The sequence below is a fragment of the Chelonoidis abingdonii genome, chromosome 19 (assembly GCF_003597395.2).
Source record: "Chelonoidis abingdonii isolate Lonesome George chromosome 19, CheloAbing_2.0, whole genome shotgun sequence".
Taxonomy (NCBI): domain Eukaryota; kingdom Metazoa; phylum Chordata; order Testudines; family Testudinidae; genus Chelonoidis; species Chelonoidis abingdonii.
Genome location: NC_133787.1, coordinates 9,786,978 through 9,802,639, shown reverse-complemented (window position 1 = coordinate 9,802,639; position 15,662 = coordinate 9,786,978). Strand labels below are relative to the sequence as shown.

Here is a 15,662-nt window from a genome sequence, read left to right as displayed (position 1 = left end):
CCCTTTGGCTAAGCAGCACGGGGAAGGAAGGAGCGCGGTCGTACCCGAATCAATCCGCGAACCGCAGCTCCGGCGGCGGAGTCAATCCGTGACCCTCGGCTCCCGAGGGGGCGCAGCCCGCTGAGGCCTGCGGGGTGGAGAGAGGGGGCAGGCGGCAGCGGCCGCAGCGCGCGCCGATAGGCTGCGCGCTCCGAGGCTGGCTCCGCCCGTGGGTCTGTGTGGAGCTGTTCAGCGCCCAGGTGCTGAGTCTCTCGGTCGCTTAGGGAGGCTTCGGTTCTGCTGCCCTTTCCTCTCGACGCTGCCACGGGCTGCGATGGGACTAGTATCAAATCGCCTCCGCCGCCTCCTTCAGGCACAGTGAGTGACTCCAGCAGCCCCTCAGCCCCGGAGGTTTGGATGCGGCAGCCTCAGCGCCCCACTTGCCTTTGGGGTGGGGGGCACGCCAGGTAAATTCTCCGCCCCGCCCGCCTCGCGGCTTTGTGCTGCATGTGGCTGTGAGGCTCAAGTCCGAAGGGGGTATTTCTTGATGCCTTTGGAGCCTGCGACAGAAGAGTGGATTCTCTGAGGGGAGCATTTTGTAGTGCACCGCTGGGAACAAAGCTGCACGCTCCATATGCTTTTAAGCAGTTGCATTATTTTAACTTACTGGGGGAGGGGGAACGGAGGAAGAGGTTAAATGCAAATATGCAAAAACCTAGCTGCATCTGCAAACCCTCACATGTATGCAGTAAACTGGGTTTTGCAAGGCACCGATGTTTGCAAATTCGCGGTTAAGCAGCATACAAACGAAATGGAGCTCTTGTGATATAGTATTATCTGCAACCTAATGCTATAGTAAAAGGTTGCAAAATGGTTTCCTTGTGTACCCCCATTATCGGTAGTGATTGTATGATTTTTGCCCACTGCAGTTATTTCTAATTCATTCCTGTTGTGGTTGCTAGCTTCATCGAGTGGCTGAGACAGGCTAGTGAATTTAGTTCTTATGAATATGCATCAGAAGGGGGAGGGAGGAAGAAATCTCAAATATATTTAAGGCCAAATGTCAAGTTACCTATTTGGTGAATTAATTTTGCTGACATCCATTGTGCTTCTCTGCCTGATGCTTCAGGCTTCCTCAGATGGTGTTGGGTGGTGGAAGGGGAATCTGTGAATATTGAACTTGCATAATAAAGCACGGGGTGCCTTTAACGTTTTTTTTGTACAATGGCTTGTATCTCAAAGGAGCAGTGGTTTGTAAACTCAACAAATCATATACTTTGTCACAGACCAGTCATAGTAGATGTAGTAGATTGAGGATATCTCCTTATTCTTCTGCTTGGGGATTATGGTTGCTTTAGTTATTTCATGGGTGCTGAAATAAGAGGTTGGCACAATGAAGTGATTATTTTGGATAGGGATAATGAGAATGAAGTTCAATCCAGGATTGTTCTTCCAGCAAAGACAAAAAGTATGCAAATGTTTTCTGTGTTGACTTCAGCAAGGGAAAGATGCAAACTGAGAGGGAATGCATTGCTTAGTTTGAGAGAACCAAATGCAGTTCAGTTAGCACACTGACATATGTTCTGCACTCTTCACATTCTACTTCCAGGTTATATAGTAAGAAGGGATTTGTGAGTAAAGTAGATTTTTTTTTGTATTACTCTACTGTATTGTTCCAGAAACAAGTAATAGAAACAACTACTGGGAATAGTAATGCAGTTCCACTTATTTTAAAGGCAAATAGAAACTAAGACTAGACACATCTATCTTATTAAAGGCAGCATATTCCAAGTAAAGATTTTTGCTGTATTTCTTTTCATTATTGACTGAGAGTCAGCCATTTTTGATGCACTTGTGATTTTAATGTCCACATAAGTGGTGGTGTAATGTTAAATTCTAGAAGAATTTAGTTTGTCTAACAAGCCTTATGTGCATGAGCCTGCAAAGTGCCTGGAGTTCATGTAATTCAGTTTGGCAGGAACTTAATGCAGCATGCAGGGTAAAACTAGTTGAAGTGGGTTCCTTTTTATCATGCAGAAAGACTAGTTAATCACACTTCATAGTAAGTCCAATAGAGCCATTGCATGTTATAACATTGTTTTTAATATTTTGCTTTCTTTTAAGCCCATTGTATAAATGGCTTATAAAAGATTTATGATCTCTATTGCATAAAAAACTAAATGGAACATCTTGGGCTCTGTACTATATTGCTTGCACACCTAAAACTCTCATGACTTCTGTGACAATCTTTGGTGTACAGAGCACAGAATCAAGCTCCTTTTGTGCAGTATGCTTTTAAAATCGGTGCAATTTTTAAAAATTGCAAGTAGATGTAAGATCTAAAGGAGGGGATTTAGCTGTACACCTTACTATAGGTAAAATTGTTAGACTTTTGGCTGCCTTTTATGTTCCCTTCCAGCAAAAATAATGCATATTCCCCATAACTGCTTCTTCCTTCCAATAAACTTTTTACACTAGTCATTGGGGAAATTCTGTGGATTGTGATTAACTATTTATGATTGCCATGCTTCTGAATTTTCTCATATAGTTTCATTGAAGGGAGCAGATTGAGAGGTCTGTCACTTGGCTCTTAACTGATCTGGCTTGTTTACTTAATGGTGGTAACAGTGTCTTCTCCCTGACTAAATTGATTCATATCTGAATATTGAAACGCCATTGTTTACCTCTAATTTAAAAGGAAGTGGTCAAGTTAAAAATAGGTCTCCCTTCTTGGATCATGGGACAAAGGTGGCTGCTTATATGGGAGGTTCTGGGGCCACTTTAGATCCCTCCTCTAACTCTCTGCTGAATAGCCTCAGGGGGCCGTTAAAATAGTTGAGGTTCAGCTAAGCAACACATGTGCTGACCACACCCTTTCCCAAGAAATATTTCCTACACTGATTGAAGAGTGACATAAAGGCAGCTCCACTTGCCCTATCTGGCCATTTAGAACAGCTTTACGGCTGCTTTATGGTACTGAAGCCAATGCAAAGTTATCTTAATAGGGCCAAGGATACTTTAAAAATAAGCTTCCTTTCCTGTGCTGCCCCCAGTTAATTAAAACAAAGCATATATTGCACAAGTAACTTTTTTTAATTATTTCTGCAGTTTATCTACATTTCTCTGAGCCTGGACAATAACTAGTCAGCATCCATCTTGCATGCATATTCTGTTTCCGTTAATGTCCCTTTCCAGTTCTCATGCACTAACTAGCATTATGTAGGAAAGTTAAGTTGCAAACACTGGAGAGAAATGTTTCTTTAAACAAAGCTTTTTATACTGGACTACTGAAGTCATGGAGATGTTTCTTTTGGACTTAAGTTATGTAAAAGTTGTTGTTGGTTTTTGTTTCTTTCCAGACACTAAATGTGCCAGAACCAAAGAGAAATATCTTTAAAATGATGTGCTCCCATCTATTACAGTTAATCAGGGTATGTAGCTAGGAAATAGCAGTGTTGATTAATACTGTACATCCTTATGAACAGGCTCAGTATAAAGTGTGCACAGATGCTGTTGGAAACCAGTGATTCAGTATTTCTCAGTTGATAGTACTACTAGAAAAAGTGACTGAAAAGCATATTTACTTGGAAGCTGAACAGAACCAAATAAGTAGTGCAATAGGTCACTCAGTATCTTGTGTTTAAGCAGAGGATTTTACTGTTCCCTACCTTCCTGGAGGGTGGCTGCATATAGTGAATGTAATTTATTTAGTTCTGAAAGAGAAGAGGCAAATAACTCCATTTATTGTACCACCTGTCCACCTCAATTTAGCAGTATGTTTTGCATTAACTGTAATTAGAACTTTCTTCTTATCTGCTGTAAACGTTCTTATTGTTAGTGTATTACACAATTCTCCCTTCAAGAAATTAAAGGCTCAGTTCACCAAACACTTACTACTGAGCGCAGGGCTTACTCTTGGGGAGAGGTCCTGTTGATTTTTACAGGAGTAATCTCATTGAGACTATTCAAGGTAGTAAGCAGTATTTTCAGTAACATTTGTGGGAATGGGTTCTAAATCAAGAACACTAACTTTGGGATTATATAGTATGGTTATAAACCAAGACCCTTTTACTGGCAGACTGAGTGGCTAGAGGCATTGGCTTAAGTGCTGTCAGCGCCAAGTCTTGAGTATAAAGTGGTTTGACTTGAGATGTCAGGTATTGCTGTCAGGCTGTCTAGAGTAGCTTACAAGCATGAGTGCCAGTCCCAGGGCAGACTGTCAAGGAACAGGGCACAAATCCCAAACTGGTTGTATGTTCTGTAATTGGATTTCACCAACCAAGTGTGAACTCTCCAAGCACTATAACAGCCTTAACATGAAGTCATAGATAGACACTCTTGCCACCCAGACAAGCCTGCCTTTGTGATAGATGGTCCTTTGTGATTTTTGGTGTAAATATATTCAGGTTACTCCCAGTCCCAAAAGACCAGTCACTTATCCCTAGTCTCTTACCCAAGACAATGCGTTACTCCTGGTGGAATTCTGTGCTACTGCTGAATGCAGAATTTATGCACAATTAATGTTTTGCACACATTTTATTTTTTCCCTTCAGAAGTGGTGCAGCAGAGCTGCTGGCCACCCTAGGAGCTGCTGGACCTGACAGAGCTCGGCTCCCTAGGTCACAAATAGAGGACACTGCTGGGGGGGGGGGGGAGGAGGAAAGAGGACACTGCCAAGGGGCGGGGGGGAAGGAAAGGAGGAGCTAGAGGGTTCCCGGTAGCTGCCCAGCACATCCTGAAGGAAGGAAGTGGTGTGTAGGAAACTCCGTACAAGCCCAGTCTGACCAGCATCAGGCTGTTTCTCCTCTTGGATCTCTGAGGGTGCAGGTGTTTGGCCCCACAGCTCGGCTCTGGATAGGAGTGGGATGTTTGTGTCTGGGCTGGATGTCTGGCCCTGTGGCTAGGCTCTGGGGAAAGTGGGTGAGAGTGTTTGGTCCAGAGGGGGCCCTGTGCAGCCCCCTTTACGTCTCCACATGCCCCCTTCCAGTATGCACACACCCCTCCACCACCACTCGCATATCCCTTCCAGCATATCCCTCCCCCTCCAGCTTACTCCCCCTCCTCCCTGGCAGTGTACTCTATTTGGGAACCTCTATATGCTAACCCTGCAGGGGCAGAGCAAATAAAAAAAATTTTCTCCCAAGATGTGCCCAGCTGGCACGTGAGACACACCCAGACTGAGGTGCCCAATAAAAGCAGGAGCTGGGTTGTTGCAGAGATTTCTTTAACTCTACTCCTGGGGGAATCTTTTTGTTGTCCATATTGTTATAGCCATACTTGCTGACAGGTATTTTTTTTTAAATAAATTACCAAAATAATTGAAAGTGGCATGATTATGTTGACAAATGTGCAGAATTCCACTAGGAGTAAATGCTTATAGTCAATCCTGTAATAAATTAACTAAAAATGTATCAATCAGGAAAAAGAAATGAGTTATTTAAAAGGCTGAAGCAGATAAAACCTACACACATAAATAAACTAGTCTTAGCTTTCAAAAGGTGATAGTAGCTGCTGCTATATTTTATAGATACAAAGCAAACATTTAAATATCTTAACATAGGATACAGATATAACTTAAATTAGCGCATCAGCAACTTACAAGCATTTCATAAAGTCTAAACACATTCTTATAACTTTAGCATCATTAAAATAATAACATACAGGTGAGTCAGATTAGTTTACTTATGCATTTGTCAGTATTCAGTGAGGCCTAGGAGCCTTGGTTTGAGCTGGCACCTGGTCTGCCAATGTCACGGTTGCAAAAATCTAGACTTTCTTCAGTTGCTTATTATATTCAAAAGTGGTGTTACATGTTCTTCAGCCATGTCAACAGGAGGGACAAAAACATCCCAGCACATCATGCTCTGAAACTTTCTATCAACACGCAAAGGGGTGCACACCTTGACCCTGCCTGGTGCCACCTATGGACACATCCCAGAGATTCATGTATTTGCAAGTATCTAGGAACTCACTACATGATGTGGTGCAACGTCATCAACTGGATCACTCTGGCTGACTCAGCAGTTCTTAGTAGACTATGCGTATTTGATGATGTTGCAAACTCTCTGGCAAAATCAAGAATAAAACTGTGTGTAGATATGTATGTGTATATAAAAATAAAATATACTTCAATGAATTATGTGTTAGTCTTCAACTTCTGGGAAAGATCAAGTTATAGCTAGATTAGACAATCACTGGTACAAGAAACAGCCTATAACTTGAGCACACAATTGAGTGGTATCTTAAAAAAAGACTTATGTGGTAACTTCATCTTGGATGGTTAGAAGTTTCTGGGAGAGATTGAGGCAGCCATCTGGAGACAGTGTGTCCAAGAACAGGACAGTCCCTAAATGGAAATTGAAAAGTCTGACACTCGCTTCTCTATACTTAATCTCACCCCAGTTTTTCTGCTATTTGGGAGGAAAATTGGTAAAAACAATGCCAATCAGGACAACACCGGATTTTTGGTGAATCTGGGAGTGGTTTCATCAAGAATTCCCCTTTTAACTCTCCTTTTGAGGCCTGCCTGGACATGACCTGTCTGTTCGTCAGTAACAAAGCTCTCTCTTGGTCCTAATGAAGTGAACGATAAGTTTCCTATTGACCTAAATCAACCAGGGTCAAGTTATTGCAGGGTTGTTGTGCAACTTGACAATGTCACCTACAAAATGTTATAGTGAAGACTTGAGGGCCTGAGAAATGAGAGCCTGAATCTTAGGCCAAAATTCTAAGACTTAGTATGTAACTGACTTCAGTATGCTGTACAGGAGAGGATGCTCTGGCAGCATCCCCAAAGTCCCTGCCTGTGTAATTATTATTCCCTCTGTTTGTCAGCCTAAGAAGTTTGGTGTTAAGCATTATTTTGTATTCAGTCACTCAACTTCATTTAGTTGGTGTAATGCTGTGCCTGGGCTGGTAACTTTTCATGACAACTGTGCAAAGCAACCTATTCAATAAAACATTTTCCAATTCAATTTTCCACTTATCTTCTGACAAAGTGGTACCAAGTGTTTATAGCAGGTTCTGTTTCCACCTTTACCCTTCATTCACTGTTGGTAAGCAGCTTGCCAGAGTTTTCAAAAGCAGTCACTGTCTTCTATACCCAGCCTGAAACATGTTGCACTGGACTCTTCAAATAGATACTAAATATCCCTAGCTTCCATTAACTTAAATGTAGTTAAGTGCTCATTGCCTCTGCACACTGGGGCCCAAGATGTCAGAAAAGGAGTACCTAAAAACAAACCATCCAAAATTAGTGGCCATTCTTAGAAAGTTTAGCCTAATCCTTTAAGTGTCCTGCCTTGAAAATATACTCCTGGAGGAATTTTGCAACAAAAATGTAAAATTTCTGTGCACAATATTGTAAAATTCTGCATATTTTGTCAAAATAACATATCATACCAATTCAATTTCAATCATTTTTGGTCATTTATTTCAAAATACCTGTCAGCAAGTATGTCTGAATGGGAGTGGAGGTAGGGGCCACATGGTGATGGGGGTGTGTGTGTGTATGCGCATGCACACACATAGAGACACATTCAGGAAATGGTCTTTTTACAAATAGATTCCTTACTAGGCATATTAATACAGAATTCTGAATAATTCATTTAAACCACAATACAGAACCATATTTCCCAGACCCCTCAGAAGCAGTGCAAAGGCTTGGGGGAGTCAGGGGTAACAGAGGAGCTGAGGGAGAGGGAAGTAAATTGCTGAGAGAGAGCCTGGGTGTGAACTTGGAGGGTTGTTGGGTATGAGTGGGGAAAGTATATGGAACAGGGGTGTGTGTTTTGGGTGGGGAGGGATTGTTAGAGAGCTTCCCCATGCAGACTCTGCCTGACCCCTAGCCTCTTCCATTCAGTCAGGCACATCTGCCCTTGTCCCCATGTGTTCCTGCACCTCCATGCATGTTGCACTCCCTGTCCACAGGTGTTCCTCCCCCTGTCCCTATGTGGCCTTGTACCCCTTCCCCATGTGGCTCTGTACCCCCACCCAGCCACTCCCCAGTCCCTGTACTCCCTTCCAATGTGTCTTTGTGCCACCAGTCAGCCAGCCTCTGTCCCTGTGTAGCTCTGCACCCCCCCATCACCATGTGGCCCTGTGCCTCCACTCCAATTGAGCCCCTGTCCTAGTCTGTCCTCCCCCACTAGCCCTTATGAACCACTATCTGACACCCCCCGCCAGCACCGCACGCTGTCTGTCTTCTTATAACCCCTGTCTCCTGATCTGGCCTGACAAGCACTGTGAAGAAGGCAGGATCTTTCTCTTCCCTAGCTGGCTGGGAGCTGCTGCTCTGTTCTGTCACCGCAGCACCCTCTAGTGGGCAAACAGCAGAACTGCCACAACATTTCAGCAGAAGCTTTTTTTTCTATTCTTGCTCAAAAAAATTAAATATGCATGGCTCATTAGTTATGCACCCATGCAGTAGTGCATAATTCTCCCAGGAGTAAAAATAGGACAATGCTGACCTCACTTGCAGAGGTGAAGTAATTCAATTAACTAAGTGGCAGAGTGTCCTGTGGCACCTTATAGACTAACAGAAGTATTGGAGCATGAGCTTTTGTGGGTGAATACCCACTTCGTCAGATACAGACATGGGTATTCACCCATGAAAGCTTATGCTCCAATACTTCTGTTAGTCTATAAGGTGCCACAGCACCCTCTGCCACTTTTTACAGATCCAGACTACCATGGCTACCCCTCTGCTCAATTAACTAAAATGCTTTGAGACCTTTGGATGAGAAATGCTCTAGAATTAGTGTAGTTACAGTACAAAATGGCAAAAAACAGTGGGCAAATAGGTCGAATGGATCAAAATCTGTCCTACTCTTAACTCAATTGGCTGTCTACTACTTTAAGTGGGAACAGGCTACAGGTTAGTCAGAATCTACTCAAAACTGTAAATTTCTATTTAAAAAAAAAAAATTCAGACACCAAATGAGTGTGTGCATGTGTCATGTAATGAGAGGCGCCTAGACTAGATGTGTAGCATACAGCATATCTGGCTTATGTGAGACTTAAACAGTAGCCATAAAATACCAGCGCATTAGGGTGCCCATATTTTCTCCAGGGAAAATGGGACATCCCAGGGGGCTGACCTGAGGTCATCCATTTTCTACCTCCCCCTCCCCCCCCAATCCCCTGCCTGGGGCTGGCCTAAGCCCTTCCTGCACATGTGGGACTGGTCAGAGGCTTCCCTATTCTCTGCACTGTGCCAACCGGCCCTGGTGCTTGGGGCAGCCCAAGCTCTCCTGCCATCTGCCCATGCGGGGCCAGCCTGAGACCCTTTGCCACCATTAAAGGACATTGTACAGCACTTCACATGGAAAGAATGAGACTGTTGCAAGTACTATGAGCTGCTCAGATCCCCTTAATTATAAAAACTGTTAGAGAATAACCAGAAAGTAAACAGTAATAGAGGGATTCAAGAATCTTACCTTTTTAATATGGTAAAAGAAAACTAGAACTGGATTCTTTGCAAATGAGGTTGAACGGTGGGTTCACTGAGATATTAAAAAAGCTTGTTGGGAATAGAAAGTTTCTGCAAGGCTATTTCAGCTATCATCAAATTAAAAGAAAAAAGGTATGTACTAGCTTGCATACAGAAAGGGAAAGACAGTGAAGGAATAGAGACAATCTCAGAGTCTTTCATATTGCCAAGGATAAGAGGAAAAATGGTCTGAATAGTTTTAAGGAATGACGTAGACAGAGTATTGAGGAGAAGGTTGTGGAGTGCTCCTACTAATTCAAAGGAGGACTAAACTAGACAGGCATCATAGTTTCCTCTCACTTGTAACCTGGATTGCAATTTAAGTGTATATAAAAGCAATATTCTTAGCATAGGCCCTAGTCCTGCAGAGACTTGAGCACATGCCTAATTTGACACGCTGTGACTAGCCATACAGAAGTCTGTAGGCACTACTTGGTATATAAAAGTTAGATACATGCTTAAGTCTTTGCAGGATCAGTCCACAATGAAGACAATGTACAGCTATTCTCAATTTAAGCATATGACTTCCATTGGCATCAAATGACAGCCTGTGTTGGCTTCCACAGAAGTTCTTCTAGGTGTAAAGGGCAGTGGACTAGAGCAGGGATTCTCAAACTGGGGGTCGGGACCCTTCGGGGCCACTAGGTTATTACACGGGGGGGATGTATGTCACGAAATGTCAGCTTCCAGCCCAAACCCCACTTCACCTCCAGCATTTATAATGGTGTTAAACATATAAAAATGTGAGACTTGGTGATTTTTTTCAGGTACTTTTCTCTTACTTTGTGGATTTTGGTAGCTTTATATAATTGTGATCTGGGAAAAATTGCAGTATTGGTTAAGTTTTTTGCTTTCAATTTTACATTTACTGGATCCCAATACCATTTCCCAAATGGCTGGGGAAATGAAACCAAAGGACATCCTTACACAGTAGAAGTAGGAGCTGCAGTTTTGCATAGTGCTAGTACATATATCGAAGCTTACCATAGCCTAACAATATATTGGCATACTGCAAAATCTCAATCAAGTTTAAATGGGAAAATCCACTAAATATAGAGCAATGCTTCCTAATATTTGCAAGTAGTATCTATAGCAAAACCAGTATAAACTTAAAGTTGCACATCTCTTTAATCAAATTTTTAAAGTATAGTAATTTCAGGACTTCCAACATGTTGCTTTTTAAACTGCTGGGTTTTTTGCCCCAAAGCTTTTGTTTAAAATGACTACATCACAAAAAAATATACTCACAAGGATCTGAAACACTGCTTGAGTGTGGCCCTGGGTTAACAAGGATGACAACACAGGCACGTTTCCCACTGGGATCATGCTATGAATACACAGTATACACAAGGAGATGATGAGATGACTGCAGATACAAGGCAGGGTTTATCTGGGGCTGCTTCGTGCTAGAGAAAGTGCTTCACACCTGCCAAACACTTTAAAACAATCAGTTTAAACAGTGACATTGCCACAGTGAATCATGTACAAATTGGGATTTATTAAGTCTCATTTTTGCTGAAAGCAATGGAATAAAAGTGTTAAAATGGTCCAACTTTCTATATTCATTAAAAAAAAAAATTGGATTGGGTGTATTAAGCAGAGCTCTGCGATTGCTACAAAATTCTGAATTTTCATGTGAATTCCTAAACTTCACTTCAACTGTGATAATGTCCCACTTGTGTCTTAATTCTGCAAAGATACTAGCACAACTGTTAAGCATGTACGCTACAAAATGTATAGAAAGCAAGCTGTGAAATGCCTTTTCTGCAGACATGCTTATCAGAAGCCCGATTTACTTATCCAAAACAGAAATCATGTGACCAACAGCAACGTAGCTTACATTGCAAACAGTAAGGCATAAAATTAGCTGCTCTAAAATCTTAGTCTAATTTCCAACAAATGCATTCAAAAAAGTATTTGGATATTCTGCAGACAATTTAATCAACTGTTTATTTGCTCACTCCACTAATAACCTATCAAAAAAAAAAAAAAGGGAGAGAAACAGATTGTGATCAGTTACACTAGCGTAAACCAGGAGTGTGTGTGTATCTCTCTCTCTCTCTCTTTCGCTCTCTCTCTATGTGTGTATGTGTATATGTGGCTGTGTGTATATATAAAAATATATAATATGAAAGGTTTAGATAAATTGGAAGGAGTTCACAGTACAGCAACAAAATGATTGATAAAAAAAAAAAAAGGTTTAGAAATTGTGACCTATGAGAAAAGGTTTAAAAACCTGGCATATTTAGTCTTTAGAAAAGAAGACAGAGTGAAGACCTGATAGTCTTCAAATACGTTAAGGGCTGTTATAAAGAGGATGGTGAGCAACTGTTGTCAGTGTCTGCTGAAGGTGGGACAAGAAGTAATGCCTTAATCTGCAGCCAGGGAGATTTAGGTTAGATATTAGGAAAATCTTCCTAACTATAAGGATAGTTAAAGTATGGGAACTGGTTATCAAGAGAGGTTGTGGAATCCCCATATTTGAAGGTTTTAAAGAACAAGTTAGACAAACACCTGCCAGGGATGGTTTAGGTATAATTACTCTTGCCTTAGCAAGGGGAATGGATTAGATGGTCCATTCCAGCTCTACATTTCTATGATTTAAATCATATCATCAAAATCAAGGGCCACACCCTGTCACAGTCTCCTGGGGAAATATAGCTACAAATACCACTAATGCAGTACAAATCCTAGAAAAAGTGTCTTGAGAGCTCCTCTGATAATTAAGGTTTTTCTGAGCAGTTTGTATAGGACAGAATGTTGTCTTGTATTTACTGTAGTCAGTAGTGAAGATAAATTGCTGCCTTGCTTACTAAAGGCACTGGCTTGGTTTGTATATTTTACTACTGCCTTATAATTTCAGGGTTTATGTACCACGGTTCCTCAAATCTGCTGGCTGAGCAAATATATAGGTGGTGGGTTTTTTTTCTCTAAAGTGGCACAATAATTGGAGAAACCCTTTTGAGTAACTCAGCCACTATATAGTTAAGCAATAACAGCAGCAAAAGTAACCTGCTTATGGAATTCTAAATACATCTTGGTAAACCCAAGTTATAATTCACATACATATTGAACTCTTAAAGAGTTACTTTAAAAAGATTGAGTCTGAAAAGATACTTTTAATCACAGGATCCCATTTTACCTCCTTTTGACCTCATTTAAAGAAGCTAAGATTATAGTAATCTCATTTGGAAAAAGTAGCTTGCTGCTGCTCACCTATCTTTTAGATGTAGGTGGGGCACAAACCAAAACCCCAGATCCACTCACTAGGATTTAAATGACCTCATTTTGCTTAAGTTCAGGTCTACTTTCAAACTTTGCAGTTCAGACCTTGTTCTCCTCCTGGTCTTTAGTTGACCAGGCATGGGTGGGCAGAGTGTGTCACTATGACAAGTGATAATTAACAGCTTCATGGCTGCTGGAGGCCAGACAATGACTGCACATCTTTATGCCACTTTTCTACAAGCCACAGGGGCCTTGATTTTATTTTGGGATTTGGGAGAGGGGTTGTAAGGCTGATATGATCTTTTGGCCATCAGCTGATTGATTGCAGCTAAAATATTTCTTCCACAGAGCTGCCACTGCAGTCTCTCATGTAGCCACCCATGCTAAAACCTCGGGGGTTGGATGGGCTTGAGCTCAGGTGAAAAACACAAGACTCTGCCAGAGCTGCAACATCCACAACTATTTCTAAAGTGCTAGCTTGAGGCCTGCTAGTGTGAGTCTGGGTTGGTAGGCTCACTCCCAGCTGCAGTGTAGGATAGGCATTCCTGAGGGACATACTGGCAGGCAGATGACAGAATGCAAAAGAAATCCAGCCCCACACTTACAGAGCAGCATCAGAAGTGCTGCATCCAGGCACCCTTGGAAAGGGAGGAAGAGAAGGGGCAATTTGCCCTCATCTTCAACAGCCATCTCAGTGAAGGGAGAAGGGAGTTCAGAAGTAGAGAGGAAATGTGAACAACTTCAAAGAGAAGGCAGAATAAGAAATGAACTCCACTCAGATTAAACCACATTTGATTACAAAAAGAGTAATTACCTGACAGACTGGTTTGAGTACTATTACACTCTAAAAATGCCATGAAGTCCACAGGTGTTTCGGAGCTTGGTTTTGCATCTCATGAGAGAGGCACTGCCATCACACCAGTGCTCCTTAGCATCATACTGAGACACTGGTTTAGGACCGCCAAGACATGGGATCACTTACGATATTGTCTAAAGAGATTCCAAATGTAATGAGAGGCAGAGACTAAGCCAGAGATAGGTAACAATCTTTGATGCCCGTGCAAATTCAAAAGAAATATTGTCAATATTTAAAATTATACATTCAAAGTATTTTTAGACTTCACATCAAAGTAACTTTCAAGAATTTCAAATTAAGACTAACAAGTACCATTAAATATTTATATTGATACTTTCCTTTTCCTCCAGATTGCAAGACAGTAAAAATAGCCACTCTCCTGGGCTGTGGAGAACAGAAACCTCACAAACAACATCCAACCTGTTATCCGTATTCCCATATTGTATTGAACGAGCCTTTCCCAGGTCTTGACTCTGAGCTCTCTTGATCAGAATAGAGAGTACATGTGCAAAAAAAGTCCTTAATAGTCATGTACTCTGCAAGGTGAATTATTATGCTCAGTGTTTTCCTGTATAAACCACATTCCCTTCCTTTGAAACAGGTGGGATTTTTAAGGTTCCAGGACTGGTACCATGAGAAAAGAATATGCAAGTATGTTCATGAACTTTGCACTAAAACCTGCATTCATACCTAATAAAGTCTAGTTTCTGTGATAACACCTGCATGAATAGCCTAAAATACAAGTAGCAATGACAGTTCTGAGCTGGGTGAGGGAGTCACTTCAAGGAAACTTGCACATGAACTGGTTTATTTTTACTTTCCCTTTCATGCAGCTGCTGGGTGAAGTTTTAAGGACTGTATTCACTGTATCTTGGCACGTTATTCTCAGGTTACTGGTTATCTTGGACAGATTTCCTATGCTGATGCTACATCAGAAACGTTTTTCTTGGCAGTGCTACATGATGTGGGTTTTCTGTAGTGGAAATGTGCACTGAAGCATTTGTTGTATGATGATATTGGCTATCTGGCATGTTCTTTTGCATATTTTTATCCTTGGCTATAGCAAACATACAGGGTGGTATTTTTGCTAACTACGTATTTTGAAAATAGCATATCATTGGGTTCTACTCCTACTGTTCTGTTTGGTATTGGTTTTAATGGTCTTCCAGGGAAATAAGCACGAATTAATTTGTAGATAATTATAATCTTACAAAATTCTGCTTGCCTACTCACTAAAACTATTTTAAAGTATATTTGATTTTGTCAGCTATATGTTATCAAAAACATATATAAAAACAAACCAACATTTAAACACAGTTCTGGACTACTACATTTCTTTGCCTGTGCCCCCTCTTTAGCATCCCCTCTTTAATGCCCCTCTAATGCATCTCTCACTTGTACATCTTTGTCTCTTTAGGTAAGATTTTTTTCCATATCTCATGTAGCTCTCCAGTTGTCACCATTTTAAAGATGTTACTATGAAGTATATTCTGCTCAGTCAACATGACAATTCGTTAAACAAGTGGTACATAAGGCATTTTCTATGGATCAAGCTCTTTGCATAATCTAACATAATTGATGCTTTTTAAAGACTGTGTCCTGTGGATTAAAAAAAAAAAATGACAGATGCTTCTCATTTATCTGGCAAGGTATGCTTTATATTATCACCCTAACATTTATTAAGCTGTTGCAAGTACTCTGTCAGACTAGCATGTTAATTCTCACATTCCCTGCATGCATCAATAGACCAGATTTGAACAAATGTGTAGTGCTTTCTGATTTAGGTGATATTGGACTAATTGGAAGTTAGTTGCATAGACTATGATTAAACATTCTGTTTTGCTAAAGCATGTTTAACTTTGAGGACTGAGAATGGAAGATTGAAAAACACCTGCAGAATGAGAAAAATAATTCATTGTTTAAGAGTAAGATGGAAGTTCTAACACTGAAAGAGCTATAGTAGGTGGCTAAGGTGTTCTAGGCAATCAGTTGTTGGTTGCTTACTGCTTCTGCTTTAAAGGAGCTCTGGCTTCTAACATGGATTTAAACTGCATAGAGAAGACCAGCACTACCAGCATAACAAAAAACCTTAACATACCAGCTAGTATCTAC

General features: G+C 41.2%; 1 protein-coding gene across 1 annotated transcript in view; it reads left to right on the top strand.

The window, feature by feature from the left end:
- Positions 1–225: 225 nt before the first annotated feature.
- SMPD3 (sphingomyelin phosphodiesterase 3) overlaps positions 226–15,662 on the top strand; it is a 243,617-nt gene continuing 228,180 nt past the window's right edge. The window contains exon 1 of the mRNA XM_032767736.2: positions 226–357. The gene's annotated coding sequence lies outside the window, so the exon portion shown is untranslated. The remainder of the gene's footprint in view (positions 358–15,662) is intronic.